Genomic DNA, 23,389 nt, shown 5'->3' with positions numbered 1-23,389 from the left:
GTCATCAGTCGCCTAGAACTTAGAACTAGTTAAACCTAACTAACCTAAGGACATCACACACATCCATGCCCGAGGCAGGATTCGAACCTGCGACCGTAGCGGTCTCGCGGTTCCGGACTGCAGCGCCAGAACCGCGCGGCCACTTCGGCCGGCTGACATAAATAATGTATATAGAACACATGCATATCTTACATGCACTACAAATTGGACGGTTTGGCATAATATGACTGATGTGTATTTCGTAGCCGACATGAAGACAAATAATTCTGACTGCAAGAATATAGGACACCGTCCAACACAGTCTTATGGTCTTCGTTGACAATACCATCGCGATATACCTTATCTTTCGAGCAGAAGCCATACAGATGACATATTACAGTTCCAGCTCACAACTACCATGTGGTATAATGATATCTACTTGTATCTAACTATGTGTGCAATCTGATCTGAATGTAACTGAAATGGCGCATATGATTGCACCACACCTTAGAGCATGTCATCTGCTGTAATGAGGGAGCCGTCTGAGGATGACAAAAAAAACTAAAAAATCTCCGTCCGAACAGGCCATGAAGGCCCAACGGCACCAACCTACCGCCGTGTCATCCTCATACACAGACGTTACTGGATGCGGATATGGAGGGGCATGTGTTCAGCACACCGCTCTCCCGGTCGTATGACAGTTTCCGAGACCGGAGCCGCTACTTCTCGATCAAGTAGCTCCTGAGTTTGCCTCACAAGGGCTGAGTGTACCCCGCTTGCCAACAGTGCTCGGCAGACCGGATGGTCACCCATCCAAGTGCTAGCCCAGCCCGACAGCGCTTAACTTTGGTGCTCTGACGGGAACCGGTGCTACCACGGCGGCAGGGCCGTTGGCCTGAAGATGATAACCGGCCACAAAATTAAATAAAGATATTCTAAATAACAGTTGTAGTGGATAAGAAGCCATGTCTTTTCATAGTATTATCTTTGTTTTGCGCGTATTTCTTCAATACCGAAACTTAGTCTTGTGTATAGCTCTATTTGTAACCATGCAGCAAAAAAAAAAAAAGTTAATGCTGCGTCCAATATGAGACACTGTGACGGCCAGCAGTTGAGTTGGCGTGCAGCGCAGCAGTGCAGCTGCCAAAGTGGAATTTCCTGCCGGCTTGTTTGCGTGCTTCCGTCTCATACCGAAAGCAGATATAGTGGGTGAATAATGGGATTTTTTTTCTACAATGCATGACCGAAGATGAATCATTGTGCAAACTGAAACTGAAACATTTATTTGCCATTTTATCATAGAGTGGAGCAATGATGAAGTGGCACAAGCAGTCGCGGCTCTTGGCCTCCAAGTTGGAGAAGGCTGCGAATCCGGGAAGTGTAACGAACATGATATAGATTAAAACTTAACCGTTTGTTAGATGTAAATTATCTTCTTGAATTACGCGAGAGATGATCAGTCGACTGCAGCATACGGCTACACATTGAGGTACTACCATCTATCGCAACGGTTCTGAAGCTTTCTCAGACCATTACCACTCATTGAGATCGAACATCGCCCAAAATCCAAAAAAAAGCTCAGCTTCTTATTAAAATTTTCATAAATAATAAAAACTCTGTTTTTGTTTTTCAGTATATCGAAGGAGACAGTACATTTTTTTTTGACATTCAGACAATTGAGCGTCTTTTTGTAAGTTTTTTTAAAATTAAAACCACGAAATAATGGATCAGTAAGATGATTGGTACCGCCTATGTCGAACTATCTTTTTGATGTTATCTGTTTCACGCACAGCAAAAGAAGCCAAAAAAGACTATAAAGTTTTTAAGTACGTTTAGTAAAATATACATGGTTTTCAAACATAAGGTTCCGGTGTGTCTATAGAGGAAAGCTTACATTCAATGCGAATTATCAGTTTTAACTTACAGGAATGAGACAATGAATTTTAACGTGGAATACCGAGAGCTGCTCACTCACTGAGAAATGAAGAGATGTATGATGAACAGTTGTTAGGAGCGACGGGATAACAGACCAATCGATCAAGGAACAGTTATATATACAACTAATGACGGCAAGATAGATGTAGGCGGGACATTTGACCATGTGAATGGATGGTAGATGGACAGAGAAAGATCTTTGCTGGATTCCAGTAGGAAAGAAAAGATAACGACGACAGCGTTATAAAAGACCGTAATGCACACAAAAGTTAAGAGGAGAGCTTTGTCCAGCAATGAATGTCAAATCACTGATGATGATGATGACGATCTAATAAATACCAGAGCAACGAAATAATGTCTCATTCATCATGTTCTGTAGGTCTCAATAAGAAGGAGGACCTTCAGGAACGTGGAACAAGTCAAGGCATACAGTAACAACAGAGAAGCTACTCTTACGAGCTTAATACGTACAATGTCTTAACATAAAGCTGTCTCTATAATGACTAACACTATTTGTTCTCACACCAGCTAAATTTGACGTAGTAAATTAGAAGGAAAGCAGTTACTTTGGAAAACAAGCTTCTGCTCCCTCTGTTACATTAAATACCCGCTGTTCCTGTTTTACTCATAGCTTAAAATTTACTCGATTACTTCAACGCAACTAATTACCTACATCTGTAACAACAGTCCTGTTTACACTACTTGTGTCGCAATTTTGCAATAACCACAGCTACTTGCCATGTAGTGAATAGAAATTTTCAGTCATTGAATGTAGATAACCAGATAACTTATAGAAGGAGTGAATAATGAGGTATATTTTTAATTTTCATTCAATTGTAAGGATTTCCCAACATCTTGTTTTGTGTGATATGGGAGCTTGCTGAATGACTTTGCACAAAACTGCGTAGCTCCATGGCCGTCGAACATAGACGTAATAAATTAGAAACATCAGAGACCGTGAGAAATTCTGTAATCCTAATCAGTTGTATAAAACTCACTTCGGCCACATGCCTCATTCGTGCAGAAATACTGAGAAACGTTAGTACCTATCGGGAAGTAGCATTCTGAGCAAAGATACGTATCAGTTATTGATAACTGATACAACACATGCCGAGGCTGAATTAAGTATCATTTCTTCAGACTGCCTTTGTAACGCGGCGCCGATGTTTTGCCGGTCCGTCGCATGCTTGTTTGTGGGAGTGGGCAGTCTTGCTCCACGTGAGGCCGTTGGGACAGATGGCCGTGTTGTTTCGTTGCGCCTGGCAACCAGCTATCTGGGCGGCCGATAGATGTGAAGATGAAAAGTACAGCGAAATGAGGAAAAGAAGAGCGGGCCGTGTGGTGTTCCTGGTTGCTAACCGATTCGTCCGTTTAATTTTTGTATTGCATTGGGTACTAATGGTGATTCGGTAATCAAAGTATTGATGTGAAATTATTAGAATCAACAGTTATTATCTACATAGAGAGTGACATAAACTTGCGTCAATTGGAATTCGAACCCGGGTCTGTGAGGTCTACTACTACCCTTAGTGTTACGACGCAGCCATTCCCACCGTATACCCATAGGTGGCCCAATGGAACATTAGCGCTTTTTCCACTCGGAGATATTGTCTTACTGTTTCATTTAACAATCCTCGAACGCGACAGTTCACGCGCCTTTATGCCACACGAAGACAGTCATTATTCAGGTTTCGCGTAAAAACGATCGTATGCAGTTTAATCACACCACACACATATGGGCAGTTTGTAGATGTGGATAAAATATGAGTTAGAAACTTTTATGTCCAATGGTAGGGCAGCAGTGGCCGATTAATCGGTTTATCCTTGGAAGGCTCTGAGCACTATGGGACTTAACAGCTGTGGTCATCAGTCCCCTAGAACTTAGAACTAATTAAACCTAACTAACCTAAGGACATCACACACATCCATGCCCGAGGCAGGATTCGAACCTGCGCCCGTAGCAGTCGCGCGGTTCCGGACTGCGCGCCTAGAACCGCGAGACCGCCGCGGCCGGCAATCCTTGGAAGGTGTGTGTTAATTATACACGTAATCAGTTATCAGATCACCATCTCATTCTTAGTCAGTAACATCCGTTGGAGGGCTCTATTAATATATAAATAATTATTAAGCCTGCTGCGAACTGCTACAACACGATGGTTTAATTTGGAAAAGCAATACTGCAAAGACAAACTTTAGTATGAATATGAGTAAGGTTGAGTGTAGCCATTGACAGGAAGTACGTTACTTACGAACTCGATGAACCAAGTATCTAGTATGAACTGTTATCCTTTCACATTAAACCGCAGAACTGTAATATTCGTAAGAAGATACGTTTTACTTTTAGGAAATACTGTCGTATTTAGTACAGAACATGTTTTCTCTGTTAAGCATACCTTACCCACCCCCGCTCGCCGCAAAGAAAACTGTTTCAGTTATGAACCAGCAAAACAGAGGGAAGGAGATTACAGATCTGCTTATTGCGAAAAGTCTCCTAAACTCAGGCTACCTGAGCCCGAAACAACGTAGACACAAGTTTCTTAAAATATGTAAAATCAATTAATATTATTTGCAATTTTAGTGTGAAAATTACTTTTGAAAATACTGTTACTTTCTTTGTTTATAATGAACGAAGAAAAAAGGTTAGAAATGTTCTCAAACGCAGTATTGCGACATATATACGAAGTTAGACCAATGTTCCAGCACCAAAGACGGACTGAAAATATCCTGTAGGACGAGGACCCCTAATCTGCAGGATGACAGCAGCTGTTCCGTCAATAGCGGCATGCCTGAATGTTAAAGCATCTGCATCCTCACCTCCGTACGACTCATCACCTGCCGCGATGCATCTTGTACCTGTCCGAAAGAACTGTGGCGTGTTTCAGACTGAATTAACGTAGCGCTCTGTTAATTCAGAGACATATCTCCGTGCCGGAGCTAATGTACGGCGTGGTAGGAGATTCAAAAAATGTCAGGTGAGTATGTTTTATGTACTTCAAACGAATCAAGAACGAACTTCTACATTACTGCAAGAATCCTCAGGATTATACTATATCTAATGAGTGACGGGGAAGCCAGATTGTTATTTCGAAAAACTGAAATCGTGAGTACAAGTTGAGAGTTGATGCCCCGCTTAGTGAGAGATTTTATTGACCAACATTGAACATTGTTTTACAAATTCTACGTTTTTACCTGATGACGGGAGTAGCCGTAACTAAGTTAGAAACAAAGTGATGTATTATGCGATCTAGACGATTTTATTCACAAAATGTAAGTACTCAGTTTTCTTAATAATACTTTGCACTCTTGCAGACCTGATGTTTTCGTGTTTGTCAATGCAGGATTACTCTATGTTCATAGTTTTTATGGCAAGAGATTGTGCAGGGCCAATTGCGAGGTAAAATGGCGTCATGTTCCACCATCGCTTCTTATTCTTCGCATCTCTCTCTCTCTCTCTCTCTCTCTCTGTCAGTCTATAACGACTTCCGAAATATCAGAAGATATTCATCTTGTAACTAGTTTCTACTTCAATATTTAGTTAACTACTGAAATCTAACAACTAATTTAATGCACTCTTCCCGTCTGATATTCGGTCGACGTTTGTTTAATGATTTTCCGGACGATCGCCAGCACACGTGACTGGCATTCTCAAAGATTCGTCCATGGTCGGTGGCGGACTGGAGTCGCGTCAGTGGCCGGAAGCCATGTTGTACTGTCTGCGGTAAGATCCACGGGGGAGTTTCCTTGGTCTTTATTGATTTAACTCCTGTACTGTTACTTGCAATGGTCGTTCGTTGCGGCACGAAAATCTACCATATATAATTCTTGTGCTACGCTTTTGCGCAATGGATACTTTCTCTCTTAATCTTTGATTACTCCGGAAAATAATTCCTTATTGCATTAATGAATAAAAATGGGCATAGTATGTTAACTTGTTGATTAGGTACCCTCCAAGACGCAATGGCGCGAAGTCCAGAAGTGGCTGAATTGGCGTGCTAGGCGAACGAACGATTTTTCAGTCGGCCAGACACGGAATCGTTATGTTTCGACAATGATGTTACATAGAGCTACGCACACGAACTGTCGAAAAGTAGAAAAATAATAAAATTTGTAGCAAGACATCAAATTATCAGCCAAGATAGTCATCCACACAGTTTTACATGTCCGGCCACACGAACATTGGTTTTATAGTTTGAGTCGACCAACTGAATTCAATTTTGTGGGAACAAGAGAAGAGGGCAATGACAGATTGACCTTGCCGACTTTCTTGAAACACCAAACACTTCGGAAACCTTGGTTGCGGAAGCACCCACCATGTGAGCATCAATAATTTGCCCGCGTTTGAGTTTCTTTTCGCCTGCTTCATTTACTGCATTTTTATATTTTCTACTTTCATCAGTTAAATTCGATATCTCTTCTGTTATCCAAGGATTTCTACTTGCCCTCGTCTTTCTATCTACTTGATTCTCGGCTGCCTTCACTATTTCATCTCTCAAAGCTACCCATTCTTTTGCTACTGTATTTCTTCCCCCTGTTCTCGTCGTTCCCTAATGCTCTCTCTGAAACTCTCTACAACCTCTGGTTCTTTCAATATGTCCAGGACCCATCTCCTTAAATTCGTACCTTTCTACAGTTTCTTCAGTTTCAATCTACAGTTCATAACCAATAAATTGTGGTCAGAGTTCTCATCTGCCCCTGGAAATGTCTTACAATTTAAAACCTGTTTCCTAAATCTCTGTATCTCTGTCTTACCATTATACAATCTACCTGGAACCTTCCAGTGTGTCCAGGCCTCTTCCACGTATACAACCTTCTTTCACGATTCTTAAAGCAAGTGTTAGCTATGATTAAGTTATGCTCTGTGCAAAGTTCTACCAGGCGGCTTCTCTCTTTCGTTCCTTACCCCCAGTCCATATTCACCTACTGCTTTTCCTTCTCTTCCTTTTCCTACTACGGAATTCCAGCCCCCAAGACTATTAAATTTTTGTCTGTCTTAACTATCCAAGTAATTTCTTTTATAGCATGATACAATTCTTCAATCTCTTCATCATGTGCGGAGCTAGTTGACATATTAACTTGTACTACCGTGGTAGGCGTCTGCTTCGTGTCTATCTTGGCTACAATAATGCGTTCACTATGCTGTTCGTAGTAGTTTATCCGCGTTCCTGTTTTTCTTATTATTAAACCTACTTCTGCATTACCCATATTTGATTTTGTATTTATAGCCCTACATTCACCTGGCCAGAAGTCCTGTTCCTCCTGCCACCGAACTTCACTAATTCCCACTATATCTAACTTTAAAATATCCATTCCCTTTTTAAATTTCCTAACCCGCCTGCCCTATTAAGTGATTTGACATTCCACGCTCCAACCCATAGAACACCCGTTTTTCTTCCTCCTGTTAACGACGTCTTCCTGAGTTGTCCCCACCCGGAAATCCGAATGGGGGACTATTTTACCTCCGGAATATTTTCCCTAGGAGGACGTCATTATCACTTAACCACACAGTAAAGCTACATGCCCTCGCGAAAAATTACGGCTGTAGTTTCCTCTTGCTTTCATCCGTTCGCAGTACTAGCACAGCAAGGCCGTTGTGGTTGATGTTACAAGACCAGATCAGTCACTCATCCAGACCGTTGCCCCTGCAACTACTGAAAAGGCTGCTGCCCCTCTTCAGGAACCACACGTTTATCTGGCCTCTCAACAGATCGCTATCTGTATCGCTGAGGCACACAAGCCTCCCTACCAACGGCAAGGTCCGTGGTTCATTTAGACATAACTGCCAAATATATTTTGAGGCAACTGAGGGGAACAAGAAAATAAGTGGGACTCTTCCTCACTCGAGAGTTAGACCACATTGGTAAGAAATTGGCAACCGTCCTCTAGCATGGTAGCCACGAGTCGCCTGTGATCTACATCTAAATCTGTACTCCACAAGCCACGTTACTCGTCCAGATAGCCGTGCGTGTACAAGCACGAGCGGGGACGCGCGCCAGCCTCGGATCGAATCCGCCCGCCGGGTTAACGAGAAGTGTCACTTTGCCAGCCATCCTGGATGTGGGTTTTAGGTGGTTCACCACGTCCGACTACGTGAAGGGAGAGCTGGCACCTAACTCCGACTCAGTTACACGATTCGTAAACATTTAGAACACTTCCACACACTTTCACATGAATTACATTACACACCGACAGTTGGAGTACACACATTCTGTCCCGTAGGGTAACGGGGTGGCGACAGGAAGGTCATTCGGCCATCCCTGAATTAAACTATGCCAAATCCTGTGCAGATTCTGGACAAAGGCATAGGGAAAAGAAGAAGACTCCACAAGATGATGTGTGGCGGAGGCTACTTCTAGGAGTGGTACTAGTAGTTTTATTCAACCGCAGATACAAAGATACTCCTCTTATCTTTATTAAAGTGATCTACGGATGAATAAAACTACTAGTACTACTGCTAGAGGTTGCATCCTCCACACACCATCTTGTGGAGTCTCCTTCTTATATGTGAACTGAAGAGGGATGACTGCTGTCAGCTGCAGCGGGACATTAAACGGAATGAGCGGCGACGATCGCAAATGTGTACCAGACCGGGATCTGAACCATTTACTGCCCGAAATGTGCGCAGGACGAAATTTTTTGAGAGACTTTTTGTATTCCCAGTATGTGAGGAATCGCCCTGCGAAGTCCGAGTGCCCGATTTTCTCTTCACCTTGTATACAACAGCATCATCCAAAAATAGCCGAACAGAGTTCCCACCGTTATCAACTAGGTCATTTATACAGGGTTATTACAAATGATTGAAGCGATTTCACAGCTCTACAATAACTTTATTATTTGAGATATTTTCACAATGCTTTGCACACACATACAAAAACTCAAAAAGTTGTTTTAGGCATTCACAAATGTTCGATATGTGCCCCTTTAGTGATTCGGCAGACATCAAGCCGATAGTCAAGTTCCTCCCACACTCGGCGCAGCATGTCCCCATCAATGAGTTCGAAAGCATCGTTGATGCGAGCTCGCAGTTCTGGCACGTTTCTTGGTAGAGGAGGTTTAAACACTGAATCTTTCACATAACCCCACAGAAAGAAATCGCATGGGGTTAAGTCAGGAGAGCATGGAGGTCATGACATGAATTGCTGATCATGATCTCCACCACGACCGATCCATCGGTTTTCCAATCTCCTGTTTAAGAAATGCCGAACATCATGATGGAAGTGCGGTGGAGCACCATCCTGTTGAAAGATGAAATCAGCGCTGTCGGTCTCCAGTTGTGGCATGAGCCAATTTTCCAGAATTTCCAGATACACGTGTCCTGTAACGTTTTTTTTCGCAGACGAAAAAGGGGCCGTAAACTTTAAACCGTGAGATTGCACAAAACACGTTCACTTTTGGTGAATTGCGAATTTGCTGCACGAATGCGTGAGGATTCTCTACCGCCCAGATTCGCACATTGTGTCTGTTCACTTCACCATTGAGAAAAAATGTTGCTTCATCACTGAAAACAAGTTTCGCACTGAACGCATCCTCTTCCATGAGCTGTTGCAACTGCGCCGAAAATTCAAAGAGTTTGACTTTGTTATCGGGTGTCAGGGTTTGTAGCAATTGTAAACGGTAAGGCTTCTGCTTTAGCCTTTTCCGTAAGATTTTCCAAACCGTCGGCTGTGGTACGTTTAGCTCCCTGCTTGCTTTATTCGTCGACTTCCGCGGGCTACGCGTGAAACTTGCCCGCACGCGTTCAACCGTTTCTTCGCTCACTGCAGGCCGACCCGTTGATTTCCCCTTACAGAGGCATCCAGAAGCTTTAAACTGCGCATACCAACGCCGAATGGAGTTAGCAGTTGGTGGATCTTTGTTGAACTTCGTCCTGAAGTGTCGTTGCACTGTTATGACTGACTGATGTAAGTGCATTTCAAGCATGACATACGCTTTCTCGGCTCCTGTCGCCATTTTGTCTCACTGCGCTCTCGAGCGCTTTGGCGGCAGAAACCTGAAGTGCGGCTTCAGCCGAACAAAACTTTATGAGTTTTTCTACGTATCTGTAGCGTGTCGTGACCATATGTCAATGAATGGAGCTACAGTGAATTTATGAAATCGCTTCAATCATTTGTAATAGCCCTGTATATACTGTTAATAGTAGTGGACCTCCCTTGGGGTACATGCGAAGTCACTTTTTGACGATCTTTCCGTTAACAATGATATTCTGTGTTCTATTTGCTAAGAGCTCTTCGATCCAATCACGGAACAGCTGGTCTGACATTTCATTAGCCCCTGTTTTCTTCAATGGGTCACTGTGGGACACTGTATCAAAAGCGTTCTGGAAGTCGACGTACACGGCATCAGCCTGGGCTCCGATATCCACTGCCTTCTGATCTTCGTGGACGAACAGAATGAGCTCGGTTTCACATGATCGATGTTTGCCGAAGCCATGTTGATTCCTACAGAAAAATGGTTCAAATGGCTCTGAGCACTGTGGGCCCCACATCTGAGGTCATCAGTACCCTAGAACTTAGAACTACTTAAACCTAACTAACCTATGGACATCACACACATCCATGCCCGAGGCAGGATTCGAACCTGCGACCGTAGCGGTCACGCGATTCCGGACTGAAGTGCCTAGAACCGCTCGGCCACTCCAGCCGGCGATTCCTACAGAAGAGATTTTTAGGTCATACTACGTGAGCATAAAACGTGTTCCAAATTCTACAACAGACCGACGTTAGGGATGTAGGGGTAGGATAGTTTTGTGCGCCTGTTTGAGGACTCGCTTGAAAACTGGAATGACCTGCGCATTTTTCGAATCGCTTGGAACCCTCCGTTCCCTTTGCGACCTGTAGTAAATGCTGCTAGAGAAAGTTATTTCGAGTACTTTTTGTAGACTCTTATAGGCACCCCGTCAGGTCCACTCTGTTCCAGCGTAACGACAAGCACCGGCACGAAGATGAGCAGACAAGGCTGTGAGACTACATCAGCCAATAGTTCGCTGACAAGGACCACACCACGACAGGGGCGGCCTCTAGCCCTAGAGAATACAAGCGCAGCTCCTGCCAGCCTCGGCCGGACAGTAGAAGACAGACACTTGTAGACAAGGACTAGAAGAGAGCACTAGAAGAATTATTACTTGTGATCCATATCCATTACTTGCATGTAAATTCTATACGGCGAAAGACATTGATTATTTGCATGTCGCCAATAGCTTGCGACACGACATTGTAAAGCAAAGTTGAGTATTGTCAATCTACTTTATTGTAATAAAAACCATTTATATGATTTGCTTGAATTGTTGTGTAGCTATCCGAAGCAGCATCCTTTAGGCACCCTATAAGAGACGAGTGGGCAGGGACCCCATACATTCCCCTTTCATCTGTTAAGCACATTTCTTTCGTGCAATTTTTGTAGACTCTTATAGGTATCCCATCAGGTCCGCCCTCTTATCGTCTGTTAAGTTCACTATCTAGCAATGTCTTGTTTCAACATGCATCATTTTGGGGTTCGAGCGACAACTAACAGGACGAACCACAGTAAGCTATTCCTCAATGAAGCAATTTTGGAAAAAGGAATTTAATATTTAGGCCTTCGTTCCCATGTCGTTGTGGTCAGTGAGTGTTTGGACAGATGGCTTTGATCCATTTACAGATTTAAAATAGGACCAAAACTTTGAGCCGTCGCTGCGGCTATCGATTCCAGAGAGATCTGCAACCAGTGTTATCAGCAACTAGGAGTCTCTCTGACCCAGAGAAAACTTGAGCATCGCCCGCTAGAGGTAGCTGCAGAGGAAGAGACAGAGAATGCAAGTCTCTGTAGAGTAGAGAGGAAGTAGCCGCCGAAGTGAAACGACGTAAGCAGCACGGTACAGCTTGCAAGCAAGTTAGCACTGAGGCTTGGGACATGCTATCCAAACTCCCACTCGCTACGGCAACGCCTGTGCACGTGCCTCTGGCTGCGGCGTGCTGACTTCCCTTGTATCGTTACCATAAGAAAGGAATGTCTGTTTGCGGGCGCCATATCCGATGATGAAAAGAGTCCTTCATTTTAGTTCGTACACAAGCAACCTACCATAGATGTGCTAGTGACGGGAGCAACCGAAAGAAAATAATGAATTCAGTCGGTTATTGGAAAACAACCGACTCATTCGGTTGTAGCTTTACGTATCGGTTGAGTTCAAAAATGGTTCAAAGAGCTCTGAGCACTATGGGACTTAACACCTGAGGTCATCAGTCCCCTAGAACTTAGAACTACTTAAAGCTAACTAACCTAAGGACATCACACACATCCATGCCCGAGGCAGGATTCGAACCTGCGACCGTAGCGATCGCGCCGTTCCAGACTGAAGCGCCTAGAACCGCTCGGCCACAAAGGCCGGCTATCGGTTGAGTTATTCATTCATTTGTTTCGAGTGAAATCAGTTTGTGGGACCAACAGAATGAATACAGTCAACGCATTCTGTTCAGAGGGGAAACTTTGGGTCGTTTCCCATTGTTGAACCAAAATTTTTGACTGTATTCTCTTACTACCTTCGACACTGTGTTGTTCGTCCCGATATTTGCTTTTTATTGAGTGCCAATAAATTGGTTTCACTTTTTCGGTCGTCTTTATGAATACGCCTTTTCTTAATAGATCAGAATGGCGAAACGATCAGTGGCGTGGGAATGGAAAAAAATCGTATGACTGGATGAAATTTGACCTTCAAGACAAATTCAGTACGATATACAGTATCTGCAAGGGTGATAGGTATGCAGAAACTGAGTTAAATTAAAGAAATTCGAAGAAAATTAACGAATGATGACAAATATTTCTCGCAAAGAAATGCTTCCGGCAAATGACAGTACACAAAGCAAGTGATTGTCACCAACCAAATAAAAAAGTAGCATTTTATATCCTGCTGTTTTGGTCAATCAGTTCTTAAAACCAGTCGGTTGCCCCATCTCTAATACGAGCCGTGTCTGTGACCTTCCCCTTGTGAATAAAGGCCGCGGGCGCCGTGTGCGGTCCATCGCACACCTCAGCTCCGTCCCCGTTCATGAGTCAGCGCCACAGCCGCCGTGATGACATCACTAGCCTGCTGCCGACACCGCCTGAGGGAAGACGTCACGTCACGCAAGTATTTCCGCCGGGTCGCTACTGACGCCTACACGCTTCGCCGGCCGAGGCCAGCATACGTCAGGGAGGGCATTGTCCATCTTCACACAAGGGTAACTCCCCATCGCAGTTCCCTCAGATTTAGTGGTAAGAGAGCCAGAGCCCAGAGGACAGCCCGTCAAAAACTGAACACAGATCAAACATGAGAACAGGAAGAAGGTGTACTGAAGTGTGAAAAAAAGCAAAATAGAAACAGTGAAAGGTCCACGAATATCGAGTTACACTACCCGTGGGTAAGTGGTTATGGTGTTGGGCTGCCCGAGGGTAGTTCAGCGTGTTCGCTCACAGGGTTAGCTGCCCTCTTGTAATGAAAAAAACAATGACCGTGAACGGGTGTTCTGGGACGTCCGTGTCGAACAAATGCAACGAACAATACCGAGCAAAATGAGATTAAAAAAAAGGGGGGGTGGGGCGAGTCATGTTCAAAGCTCCAGGCTGGCAACTTTTTAATTTTGTTTTTGTCACAACATTATGAACTGTCCTTCCGGTCATAGAAATTTTTGTTCTCTTTCTGAAGTCTTGACAGTTGTCATACTATACACGGTTATAGAATATGAGTAATGTGGTAAGAATACGTTACAGTCGCAAGTAAATGTGATGAACAGTGGGAGCAGGCGAGATACCACATAGCGTCTCACAGAAACGAAAAAAAAAGAAAAACAAATAAACTTGTGTGAAATGTGTTACAACAATTGAATTCAAGAGTCAAGACTTCCAAAACAGAATGCAACTTCAAAAACGTTAAAAACATATTGGAAGGTAGGAGACGAGGTATTGGCGAAGTAAAATTGTGAGGACGGGTCGTGAGTCGTGCTTGGGTAGCTCAGTTGGTAGGGCACTTGCCCGCGAAAGGCAAAGGTCCAGAGTTCGGGTCTCGGTCCAGCACACAGTTTTAATCTGCCAGGAAGCTTTAAAAACATATGTTCTGACAAAGCACAGAGAAACTGTGTGATTGTGAAACTGTTACGCCCATTTATTGCAGCTTATGTGAGAAACTGTTATATTTTCATAATTTCCTTGGGAGTGATCACATTCACATTCATACGAACACCTATATCGTGGAAGGAGGCGTATCTCTCTTACTTACCAGTCGTACAGACTAGGTGCGTCGATAAGAGAGTCCTATCATATGACACACCAGACGTGTTTAGCGGTAGAGGATTCGGTTGACTTGTCGCCTTGTCATCAAACGTTTGCAGTTCCCGTTAGAAAGCCACTTTCTTTCGGATGTTAATAGAGTAGTTGTGCAGAATCAACTGTCATTATAGGTCCCTACCTTACACCTCGCTATTGCAAACGGATGTTACACTACGATACAGACACAAATTTGAATAAAGCGAACAGCAAGGGGAAAAAAATCATGAGGGAGGTTTGAACACAGCTTGTTTACTTGGCAGTCCATCACTGTAACAACTTTTTTTGCGTTTTGTTGGTTATTGTGCGTTGTACTCGGTCTCAGCGGACGTCGCATAACATCCGTTGAAGTTCGTTGTTGATCCCTTCACTCAGTCTTTTTTAATCACAGAGACCAGCCAGCTCTCTGACCGAACACGCTGAGCTACCGTGCCGGCTACCACTTCATTCCGATGCCACATGTCTTCCGGACTGTTATCTACATCTACATTTACATCTACATCCATACTCTGCAAGCCACCTGACGGTGTGTGGTGGAAGGTACCTTGAGTACCTCTATTGGTTCTCACTTCTATTCCAGTCTAGTATTGTTCGTGGAAAGAAGGATTGTCGGTATGCCTGTGGGTGGGCTCTAATCTCTCTGATTTTATCCTCGTGGTCTCTTCGCGAGATATACGTAGGAGGGAGCAATATACTGCTTGACTCCTCGGTGAAGGTATGTTCTCGAAACTTTAACAAAAGCCCGTACCGAGCTACTGAGCGTCTCTCTTGCAGAGTCTTCCACTGGAGTTTATCTATCATGTCCGTAACGCTTTCGCGATTATTAAAAGATCCTGTAACGAAGCGCGCTGCTCTCCGTTGGATCTTTTCTATCTCTTCTATCAACCATATCTGGTACGGATCCCACACAAGTGAGCAGTATTCAATCAGTGGGCGAACAAGCGTACTGTAACCTACTTCCTTTGTTTTCGGACTGCATTTCCTTAGGATTCTTCCAACGAATCTCAGTCTGGCATCTGCTTTACCGACGATTAATTTTATATAGTCATTCCATTTTAAATCACTCCTAATGCCTACTCCCAGATACCTTATGGAATTAACTGCTTCCAGTTGCTGACCTGCTATATTGTAGCTAAATGATAAAGCATCGTTTTTTATTTTTTATTTATTTATTTATTGTTCCGTGGGACCACATTAAGGAGAAGTCTCCATGGTCATGGAACGAGTCAATACATGAAATTATATCTCGGTTGTAGAAACAGATAAAATGAAATACAAGAAACATATTCAGTTGTAGATTGTAGAAACAGATAAAATGAAATATAAGAAACATATTCAGGCGACACGTCGTTAGTTTAAATAAAGAAAATCAAGAATGTAACACTGGAATTTGTTTAATTTTTTAGCTCTTCCAGAAGCTCCTCGACAGAATAGAAGGAGTGAGCCATGAGGAAACTCTTCAGTTTAAACTTAAAAGCGTTTGGGATACTGCTAAGATTTTTGAGTTCTTGTGGTACCTTATTGAAAATGGATGCAGCAGAATACTGCACTCCTTTCTGCACAAGAGTCAAGGAAGTGCATTCCACATGCAGATTTGATTTCTGCCTAGTATTAACTGAGTGAAAGCTGCTAACTCTTGGGAATAAGCTAATATTGCTAACAACAAACGACATTAAAGAAAATATATACTGTGAGGGCAATGTCAAAATTCCCGGACTGTTGAATAGGGGTCGACAAGAGGTTTTCGAACTTACACTACACATAGCTCGAACAGCCCGTTTTTGAGCCAAAAATACCCTTTTTGAATCAGAAGAATTACCCCAAAAATTAATACCATATGACATAAGCGTATGAAAATATGCGAAGTAGACTACTTTTCGTGTTGAACTGTCACTTATTTCAGATGCTGTTTTAATGGTAAATAAAGCGGCATTTAGTTTCTGAACAAGATCCTGAACATGGGCTTTCCACAACAGCTTACTATTTATCCGTACGCCTAGGAACTTAAACTGTTCCGTCTCGCTTATAACATGCCCATTCTGTCTGATTAAAATATCAGTTCTTGTTGAATTGTGAGTTATAAACTGTAAAAACTGAGTCTTACTGTGATTTAGCATCAAATTATTTTCCACAAGCCACGAACTTATTTCATGAACTACATTATTTGATAATGTTTCAATATCACACACAAGATCCTTCACTACCAAGCTGGTGTCATCAGCAAACAGAAATATTTTTGAATCACCTGTAATACTAGAAGGCATATCATTTATATAAATAAGAAACAGCAGTGGCCCCAGCACCGATCCTTGGGGAACGCCCCATTTAACAGTGCCCCATTGGGACTGAACATCATTACCACTCTAAATATTGCGGAGAATTACCTTCTGCTTTCTGTTCTTAAAGTATGAGGCGAACCAATTGTAAGCTACTCCCCTTACTCCATAATGTTCCAACTTCTGCAGCAATATTTTGTGGTCAACACAGTCAAAAGCCTTCGTTAAATCAAAGAAAACACCTAACGTTCGCAACCTTTTATTTAATCCGTCCAAAACCTCGCAGAGAAAAGAGACTATAGCATTTTCAGTTGTTAAGCCATTTCTAAAACCAAACTGTACATTTGACAGCAAATTATGTGAATTTAAATGCTTCAGTAACCTTGTATATACAACCCTCTCGATAACTTTACCAAACACCTATGGCATAGAAATAGGTCTATAATTATCAACATTATCCCTGTCTCCCTTTTTATAAAGTGGCTTCACTACCGAGTACTTTAAGCGGTCAGGAAACCAACCACTCCTAAAGGAAAAGTTACAGATATGGCTAAGTACTGGGCTAACATACATGGAACAATACTTCAGTATTCTGCTAGATATCCCGTCATATCCATGAGAGTTCTTGGTCTTTAGTGATTTAATTATTAACTCAATCTTCCTCTTGTCAGTATCATGGAGGAGCATTTCAGGTAACAGTCTCGGAACACTTTTTTCTACGAGCGCTATATGATTCCCTGTTGGGACTAGGTTTCTATTTAGTTCACCTGATATATTCAGAAAGTGATTATTAAATACTGTACATATATGCGACTTATCAGTAACACGGACATTCCCACTACGCATTGATTCTATATCCTCGACCTGTCTCTGCAGACCAGCCACTTCCTTTACGACTGACCATATGGTTTTAATTTTATCCTGAGACTTAGCTATTCTATCTGCATACCACATACTTTTTGCCTTCCTAATAACTTTTTTAAGCACCTTACAATACTGTTTGTAATGGGCTACTGCATTTAGATTGTGACTGTTTCTAACGTTTTGATATAATTGCAACTTTGTTCTACAAGATATTCTTATACCTTTAGTCAGCCACCCAGGCTGCCTGTTTGTGCTAGTACCCTGTTTTGAAAGTTCTAACGGAAAGCAACTTTCAAAGAGCACGAGAAAAGTCTTGAGGAAAGCATTATATTTATCGTCTACTGTATCAGCACTGTAAACATATTGCCACTCTTGTTCCTTGATAATGTTTACAAAAGTCTCTACAGCAACTGGATCAGCTTTCCTGAAAAGTTGGTAACTATATTTAACATGTGCTGCAGCACAAAAATCTTTTAGACTTAAAATTTGTGCCTCATGATCTGAAAGGCCATTCACCATTTTGCTAACAGAATGCCCTTCTAGTAATGACGAATGAACAAAAATATTGTCTATGGTTGTTCTACTGTTCCCTTGCACTCTCGTTGGAAAGAATACGGTTTGCATAAGATTATATGAATTAAGGAGGTCTACCAGCATCCTTTTCCTTGCACAATCACTTATACAATTTATATTGAAGTCACCACATATAACTAACTTTTTGTATTTCCTATAAAGTGAACCGAGAACCTCTTCTAGCTTTAGGAAAAATGTTGTGAAATCGGAGTCTGGGGATCTATAAATAACAACAGTAAGAAGTTTAGCTCCACTAAATTTAACCACACCTGCACAACATTCAAACACCTTTTCAGTGCAGTACTTTGAAACATCAATTGACTCAAATGGGATATCGTTTTTCACATACATGGCTACTCCCCCACACCGCAAAGAGCTCCTAGAAAAGCTGCCAGCCAACCTGTATCCTGGTAAAGGAAGCCTCTGAATTATCTCCTTATTTAAGAAGTGTTCAGATATACAAATAATTTCAGAGTCAACATCTATAAGCAGTTCACTAACTTTATCTCTAATGCCTTGTATGTTTTGATGAAATATACTAATTCCCTCATTAATCGGATACCTAAGCTTTGTCGAAGGTGGTTTCTTTGTTAGAGAGACTTCCCTTAAGCAGGAATACCTGTCAGCTGACTTCAATCTAAAAAAGGTACAGCTCTAACACCCACAACTACCAGAATTTTCCCATGAGTGATTCCACCACCCCCACCTATGTTCTCACCTATAAGCTTTGCCAACCTCCCCTTTCCGTACCTGTTGAGGTGCAGGCCATGTCTAGTGAAACCCGTCCTGCTGATAGACTCCACCGACACCACTGAAATGTGACTCATGCCTCCTGTCATTAGCGCACCCCCAAGTCTCATGTTATTACGCCTGACGGCTGTATTAAGATGAGGCCGATCGTGACGCTGAAACAGTTCCACGAAATGCACATTCGTGTTGCCAGTCTGAGTGGCTATCTTTTCCAGGTCACCATCTATGTCATACTCCCCATCCCTATCAATACTATTACCAGCCCCACCCACAATCACTGCCTGATCCTCTTTTGTAAAATCCCTACATAACCCCCCTATGTTAAACGTCACCTGAGCCAATTCTGCATTAGGCTTCACAATGCTGGTGACCTGGTACTCACTCCACAAAACTTCCTGCAACTGCTGGCCTACACCTCTACCATGAGAACTACCTAACAGCAGAACCTTCTTCTTTCTCTTAGACTTTGCAACTGTCCTAGCCACCGTAACTGCTGAGGTCTGCTGCATACTTCCTACATCTACAGCTACTAGAGATTCCTCTCCACTAGACTCTGACAGTTGGTCATATGTATTACAAACACCAATAGTAAAACTATCTGAAAATCTCCTTCTCCTAGCAGATCTCTTGCCAACAGCCAGCTCCCATTCCCCAACCTCCTTCTCCCTCCTCATCCTATCTAGCTCCTCCTGTGCGTTTTTCAACTGCACCTGAAGGGCACAGATCTTACGCTCCTGCTCCTCTATCAACTTACTCTTGCTACATAACCTGCAGTTCCAGGAGAGGATCTCACCAGAATGCCCACTGGCTGCGTTTTCGCAGCACATTACACTTGTCTACATTGAGATTCAATTGTCATTCCCTGCACCATGCGTCAATTCGTTGCAGATCCTCCTGCATTTCAGTACAATTTTCCATTGTTACAACCTCTCGATATACCACAGCGTCATCCGCAAAAAGCATCAGTGAACTTCCGATGTTATCCACAAGGTCATTTATATATATTGTGAATGGCAACGGTCCTACGACACTCCCCTGCGGCACACCTGAAATCACTCTTACTTCGGAAGACTTCTCGCCATTGAGAATGACATGCTGCGTTCTGTTATCTAGGAACTCTTCAATCCAATCCCACAACTGGTCTGATAGTCCATATGCTCTTACTTTGTTCATTAAACGACTGTGAGGAACTGTATCAAAGGCCTTGCGGAAGTCAAGAAACACGGCATCTACCTGGGAACTCGTGTCTATGGCCCTCTGAGTCTCGTGGACGAATAGCGCGAGCTGGGTTTCACACGATCGTCTTTTTCGAAACCCATGCTGATTCCTAAAGAGTAGATTTCTAGTCTCCAGAAAAGTCATTATACTCGAACATAATATGTGTTCCAAAATTCTACAACTGATCGACGTTAGAGATATAGGTCTATAGTTCTTCACATTTGTTCGACGTCCCTTCTTGAAAACGGTGATGACCTGTGCCCTTTTCCAATCTTTTGGAACGCTACGCTCTTCTAAAGACCTACGGTACACATATTGCACTTGTTGTTCTTGGATCGTTCAGTGTTTCTATTTTGCTTTTTTTTTCTTCACAGTCCAGTACAGCCGCCCGCGGTGGCCGAGCGGTTCTAGGCGCTTCAGTCCGGAACAGCGCGACTGATACTGTCGCAGGTTCGAATCCTGCCTCAGGCATGGGTGCATGTGATGTCCTTAGGTTAGTTAGGTTTAAGTAGTTCTTAGTTGTAGGTGACTGGTGACCTCAGATGTTAAGTCCCATAGTGCTCAGAGCCATTTGAACCATTAGCCAGTCCAGTACCCCTTCTTCCTGTTTTCATGTTTTGTCTGTGTACAGTTTTTGACGGGCAGTCCACTGAGCCACCTTACCACTAAATCTGCGGGAGTTTCCCTTGTCAGCACCATTTGTTATCAAATAAAGCGGTAATTCAACCAGTACTGCTTCCATGACGGATTGGCGCCTGCCACCTACCACCACACGACTACAAACTTGCCCAGAGAGGCGAGTTCCATACATACTACCACAGGCAGGCTCCCCACCCACCACAGCAGTCACTCAGCCCGGCCGCAACATTTCCAAGAGTATGTAATTGGTGCTTCCTTATCGCTTATTCTCATCACTTTTGTCTTCCCTACATTTATCTTCATTCCATACTCTTCACCCATTCGTGCAATACTCTTCAACGTCTGCTGTGGCTCCTCTTCTGATTCCGTCAGCACTGCTTGACCATCAGCGTATTTTGCTATCTTCAGACTTTCCAATTAAAATGCCTCTTAAGTTTCCTATGGCCTTACGTATCAGTTGTTTTCCATACATGTCGGACATCTTCGGTGTCAGTGAGCATCATTACCTTACACCCTTTTCAATGCTACTCTCTTCCGTCTCCTTTACAAGCATAGCAATAACAACAAAACTGTGTTATTCCAGGTCAGATCCATTGAAGATGCCATAATGTAGAAGGGGAAACGCGTTTGGAACATCAATAAATATAAACTGCAATAGGAAAATGGCGTTTAAATTTATAAAATGAGTATTTATATACTTGCTGCGTGAAACAGCCACACCAACAAACTTGTTACTGTTTTTGTTTTGTTTAGATCTAACGACGGTTAAGGCAGAACGCATCATAAGGAATGACCACCAAATTAAGTTTAGACTGATCCTGTGTGTAAGCGCTAAGAATGATCGCCGATATCTAAGGATCTTCCATTCGATTCTGTAACAGCACCATAGTTTATTATGTAAGTAAGCTTTAGATTGATAGACGATTTCATATTTCGAACGAGAAATATTATTTACGTACCGTCCAACAAATAAAATTCCCGTTTTTGTAGGTTAAGAAGTAACTGAGCCACGAATACAGTTAAATTGCTATTTCTAACAATTTTTTTCCCTATATTCGCTTAGGTCTCCCCCAATGCAAATCGCATGTCATGCTTTAAGTTCATTCGCTTCCTCGTTTTTGTTTTCATTCCTACCATAGCCAAAAGCTGCTTCCACCTCTGCAAGTTGCAGCATATGAAGTAAGCTTTTTCCAATAATAATGGATACTCACCACCAACATTTCTTAGGAAGTTGCCACTTTTGTTTTACTAAAATACGTTTTCACAGTGCCATATTCGCAGAGTAAAGTGTACTTGTGCTCGAATGTGACTATCTAAAAAGGTTCTATTCAACGGAAATTGTGTTAGAACCCTATCAACTGTTTGTCGGTTTTCGGAATCAGTAAAACAGTTATTGATGGCAATTATTGCTGATGACAAGTGCTAGCTGCTATTAAACAAAAGAGTAACAATTCCCTGGAATTCTTTTTGTAAGCGAAATTGTTTTCAGAACGAAGCATTCAGTGTGTCCGAAACTGAAAGTGTTCGATCGGTGGCTATTACCAGTTTTGACTTATGGCAGTGAAACATGTCTACATCTACATGGATACTCTGCAAATCTCATCTGAGTGCCTGGCAGAGGGTGACATGGGCTTTTAATACGAAACTCAAACAAAAACTGGGGGCTGCTATTGCTAAGAAAACAACGGAGAGATGCGTTTTGCGAAATACTATGACAGACTCAAAAACAAATAAATCATGCAGGGAACACATTAAAGTGAAAAATGAAATGAAAATAAACTGAAAAAAATTGGAAATTTTTGGTAAGGTACTATGGGGCCAAACTGCTGAAGTCATCGGTTCCTAGGCTTACACACTACTTAATCTAACTTACACTAACTTAGGCTAAGGACAACACGCACACCCAAGCCCGAGGGAGGACTCGAACCTTCGACGGGGGGAGCCGCGTGAACCGTGGCAAGGTGCCTGAGACCGTGCGGCTACCATGAGCGGCAAAATAAACTGAGGTGGCAGTTTATATCGACAGACGAATGGATGGAAGTGCCCAAGAGAATCTCTCTGATGGATTCCAAGAGATAAAGAAAAACCTAGACGACGTCTTATTGGAAGGTGGATAGACGAAACTAGAAAACATGTACAGAAAAATATCGCTTAAGATCCCAGAGCGTGTTAAAGTGAATGTTAAGTGGCTGATGATAACGACGACGATGGCGATGATGGTGGCGATGATGATGATGATGATGATGATGGTAGTGATGATGATGATGGTGGTGATGGTGGTGGTGACGACGATGTCGATGGCGACGATGCCCTAATCAGTATTGCAATATAACGAAATAGTGACAATACTAATTATTTATAAAAATAAATTGGATTAATCCTTAATTGACCCCTTCTTTTTTTTTTTTTTTTTTTTTTTTTACTGCTAAGGAAATTCATTTTAGCCCCCCAAAGGATATTTTCCCCAGGTAGGTGAGCACTCTTCTGTAGCTTAAGTTAGTGCAGCCGGGTGATGTCTTCGACAATCACCCGCAGCGTGAAGTTTATCGACTGCCTTCTAAGATTAGGGACCTTTCAGCGTCTGTAACGGATGATCTTGGTTTGCGTAAGCCGGGTGTCTACCGTACGGAAAGCAATTGTGGCGCGTCATACGCTGGGCTGACCATAATAAGTGGGAGCACTGGTCTATACAAGGTGTTGAGAAAAAAGTGTCACATATTACTACAGGAGGTAACACTGGTCGAAAATAGAAGAAAAGTTCCTATAATTATACACTCCTGGAAATGGAAAAAAGAACACATTGACACCAGTGTGTCAGACCCACCATACTTGCTCCGGACACTGCGAGAGGGCTGTACAAGCAATGATCACACGCACGGCACAGC

At 42.7% G+C, this 23,389-nt stretch overlaps 1 protein-coding gene and 1 pseudogene across 1 annotated transcript in view; both read right to left on the bottom strand.

Moving 5' to 3' along the window:
* LOC124555311 overlaps positions 1-23,389 on the bottom strand; it is a 471,119-nt gene that overhangs the window by 402,445 nt on the left and 45,285 nt on the right. The window lies entirely within an intron of this gene.
* Positions 757-874, bottom strand: LOC124557531 (annotated as a pseudogene).

Source organism: Schistocerca americana, chromosome X (genome assembly GCF_021461395.2).
Source record: "Schistocerca americana isolate TAMUIC-IGC-003095 chromosome X, iqSchAmer2.1, whole genome shotgun sequence".
Taxonomy (NCBI): domain Eukaryota; kingdom Metazoa; phylum Arthropoda; class Insecta; order Orthoptera; family Acrididae; genus Schistocerca; species Schistocerca americana.
The sequence above is the reverse complement of the archived record's forward strand: the minus strand, read 5'-3'. Positions and strand labels throughout refer to the sequence as shown.